Consider the following 4,254-nt stretch of genomic DNA (forward strand, 5'->3'; position numbering starts at 1 on the left):
TCTCACAGGGACCCCTTCCAGGGTCACCTCTCTCACAGGGACCCTTATATCTTTAATCTCCTGCTTCATTTTACTCAATTCAATTTTCGTTATCTCAATCTCATCCATTATTTTCTGAAACATAGTTATTTCCAGATTCTCAGCCACTTTCTTAATTGCCATTTTAAAAGAAAAATATAGGGAAACCACTTCTTATTTCAGCAACAATTGGGTTAATACTCCAGACTTGGTGACATCACAGTATAAACAGAGCAGACAGCCTTATCTCTCCAATAGTTAAGTAAACAAAATGCAGTTCCCAGGATCGAAACAATTAATGGCAATCGTCAAGAAACAGATTCGTCAAAATAAAATAGACCAAAAAGAGAGTAGTCTCAAAACAGTATAATATTTTTCAAAATAAAAATCTGGAATAGAAATCCCTCTTCTGTGTGTATCTTTAGAATGCAAATCCAGGACAGCTTTTTGCAACAAAAACAGAGATAAGCTATTAATTAGTGCGTAGCAGAGAGAAGTTACGGCTCCCCAGTGAGATGTCAAAAACCGATCAATCTGGCAAATCTCTTTTAAACAGCAACAATTTAAGTCAAGTAAAAGAAAAATATAGAAAGAAGGGTGCTTGCCTGTTAGTGCGTTCTCTCTTAGAAGATAAGGTGAACGTTCGCTTTATCAGATAGAGCTTGCTGTTGAAAATCCGTCCCACCTTCGTCGGCTGGACCTCGTCCCATAAATTAATGAGATCTGGTCGTCCCAACAAAAATAGGCTTTGAGGTTAATCTCTTCGTTTCTCCCTACCCGGGAGAAGTTTAATCAGTCAAAAAAAAAGAAAAAACTGACTGATATATCTGAATAAGCTTCTTTTGAGGCAGGAGCCCGTCTCAAAAGCAGGCACAGGCTAAGTCACCCTTCCCGGAAGTCGCGTCTGGCCCAGTTTCTAATGTTCCTTTTACACTGCAGTACCTGTTGCGTTATGGAACTGTAGCTATTTTTCCCACTATCATACTTTGTCACAGTAAATTTCATTCACACCATTGGGTTACATTTAAGCCGTGTATAGCTCAGAGATTTCTACATATACATAGGGATGGAAAGTTCTGTCAGTTTCGGTTCCCCCAATTTTAAATTCAGTTCTCCACATTTTTACAGCAATTTGTGAATTTTTAATTAAAAAAAAATCCTCACGAAAATTCTCCAGCGTTTTAGTGCAAATTTCTCCTAATAAACACATTTTTGTAGGCTGTCTTGACTAATGTACACATTTTAGCAAGCAATTTCTTGTCATAGAATGCATTTTTGTATTTTATCTTCACCCATGTATTCCTTTTTATGCACATTTCCCGCTAACGTATGCATTTCCGCAGACATTGTTTGGTTGGCAAACTGCATTGCACAATTCAGATAAGTGTGACTTTTGAAGGATGGCTGTGTTTTGGTTCTCATATGGGTTCAGAAGTGCGAATTTGATAGATTCGGCTTGAAATGCGAACTGAATCAAATTTCTCGCCCATCCCTACATATATATCACTCCATCCACATGAGTGAGATACATTATCACAGTTCGAGGACACATTCCAGCCATGCAAGAGCAACAGAGGGGAGCACAGAGAATGGCTGATAAGGGATGGGGCCTGAAGAGAAAGAGTGTGGCCTCAGGAGAGTCTCAAGGACAGAGAGAGAGGCCTGAGGTGTTCTATTTGACCTCCAGACCTGAGGTTTCCCATCCCAGTCTAACCTGTTAAATTATTCAATATCATAGACCCAGGACCCCAGTTATAGTGATTGGATTCTAAGGGAAAGCTGGCATGGGGATGATCCATCCCAAGTGAAGGCTTTAGAGACTTTTCCACGAATGAACTATAGGAATAAGCACCTTATAACCCCATTTCTCATTTCAAACCAGAAGGAAAAGAAATATCAAGAATATGCAAGGGTAGGTTTGGTAGAAAGGCAGAGAAAAGGACCCTTGGCATTCTCAGAGTGCTGATGCAGATGTTTTGTTTTCCCACTTTTACAAAGGCGTCACTCAGAAATTCATCCCTACACACTGGCTAAGGGAGGGTCAGCCTAGGAGCACCAGTTGTGAAGCTGCGGTGTGCTCCTGATCAGTTCTTGGATGGGAGGCCAGAGCAAGCTGGTCTAAAGAACAGGAATATACAATCAAATTAGCTTCATGTGCACTTAGGGTTTGCTGCAGCATCTGTTAGTACTGGTTTCCCTCCTCCCCTTGCCATAGAGCAAATCATGGGGTATTAGGAACACTGAATGGTGATTTCATCCCATCCCATCACAACAAAGCTAAGTCAGCTACTGTACATCAACATGCGGTGACTGAGCTCGAGTTGGTCTGACAAAAAGCTACCTCAGCAAGCTGTCAATTCGATGTTGTGTACATTTTTTGTGTGTGTATGTTTGCTCTAAATTTCATCTCCCCTGTCTGATGCCATAGGCTACAAGTCTGTTACAACACTCAGGCTCCAACATGTCAAATATAATGAAAAGAGGGTAGCCAAGGAAGTCTTGCTTAAAACTTAAACCAGCTGCCATCTTACTCCTGGGGAATGGAAACAAATGCTCTTGGCAGCTGAGGGTTGGGTTCTTTCCCAGTTTGGACCCAGGATCCATCCTGAGAAGGGCAACCAAAATGATCAAGGGGACGGAACAACTCTCCTACGAATAAAGGTTACAGCCTTTAAGGCTTTTTAGTTTAGAGAAAAGAGAGTGAGAGGTAACATGACAGATGTGTGTAAAATCATACACAGTGTGGAGAAAGTGCACAGAGAAAAGTTTTCCTCTCTCTCATAACACTAGAATTCATGGGCATATAATGAAGCTGAATGTTGGAAGATTCAGGACAGACAAAAGAAAGTACTTCTTCACACTGTGCATAATGAAACAATGGGATTTGCTTGCACAGGAGGCAGTGATGGCCACCAACCTTGTTGGCTTTAAAAGAGGATTAGACAGATTCATAGAAGATAAGACTATCGATGGCTGTTAACCCTGATGGCTATGTTCTGCCTTAACTGTCAGGCAAAGTATGTTTCTGAACGCCAATTGCTGGAAACTGCAGAAGGGGAGAGTGCTCTTGCGCTCAGGTCCTGCCTGAGGGAGTCCCATAAGCATCTGGTTAGTCACTGTCAGAACAGGATGCTGGACTAGATGGGCATTTGGACTGATTCAGCCAGGCTATTATGTTCTTAAGCAGGACCCAGGCTCCTGCACAGAGGACCAGAGCCCAGAGCTACAGAGATGGAGGACCATGTGAGCCTGGGCTCTTCAGGGACATTAAGAATGTAAGAAGAGCCCTTCTGAATCAGACCAGACTAGGGTTGGGGAGGAAATTCAGTTTGTTTTTATTTAAAGGTGAACTTCGCTCAACCACACTTCCTGAAACAATATGCAAACCAAAACACAGTCAACCTTTGAAATTCACACTTCTCTGAATTTTGTAATGCAGTCCTTCGTTCTGCCAAGTAATGTGTACAAAATGCATATGGGTAAAATGTGCATACAAATGCATATATTTGTAGAAATATCATACAAAAATGCATTGTACTAGAGGAAATTGCTTAGCAAAAGGTTATATTGGGCAAAATCACATGTAAACATGTATATATTAGGAAAATTTTGCACTAAAATGCTGATTAATATTCCCCTTAGAGAACTACAATTCCCAAATTGGTTTAACAATCAATCCCTTTCGCAGGGATTTCTGGGAATCATTGCTCTGTGCAGGGAAAGGGGGTCTCTTAGCCACTCTCAGCATCCTTAACAAACTACAGTTCCCATGCTGCTTTGGAAGCCATAACTGTTAGTGGTATCATAGTGCTTTAAAGCCTACTGCCATACTACCCTGAACATGCCCGATCTAGTCTGATTTCAGAAGCTCAGCAGGATTAGGCCTGGTTAGTACTTGGATGGGAGATCTCCTGGGAATACCAGGTGCCATAGGCTTAGAGGAAAGCAGTGGTAAACCACCTCTGAATACCTCTTACCATGAAAACCCTATTCATATATCCAAAAGATTCATAGGATCACCAGAAGTCATAATTGACTTGAAGGCATATAACAACTAAATACTTTAAATGTGTGGTGCAGATGTGGTCTAGGATTCATGGTTTGAGGCTGTGTGGTAGGGCCCATATAGTGATCCCCTGATTCTGGAACACCCTCTCCCTACAGCAACATTTGCACTCCTCATTCTTTACATCCAGACACCAGCTGAAGATGCCAGTGTTTACTCTGGCTTTTGAG

The 4,254-nt window shown here is 41.6% G+C and overlaps 1 pseudogene; it reads left to right on the plus strand.

Moving 5' to 3' along the window:
* The first annotated feature begins 3,835 nt into the window (after positions 1-3,835).
* LOC133369431 (5S ribosomal RNA) lies at positions 3,836-3,954 on the plus strand (annotated as a pseudogene).
* The last annotated feature ends 300 nt before the right edge of the window (positions 3,955-4,254 follow it).

The sequence above is a fragment of the Rhineura floridana genome, chromosome 13 (genome assembly GCF_030035675.1).
Source record: "Rhineura floridana isolate rRhiFlo1 chromosome 13, rRhiFlo1.hap2, whole genome shotgun sequence".
In the NCBI taxonomy this organism is placed as follows: Eukaryota; Metazoa; Chordata; class Lepidosauria; order Squamata; family Rhineuridae; genus Rhineura; species Rhineura floridana.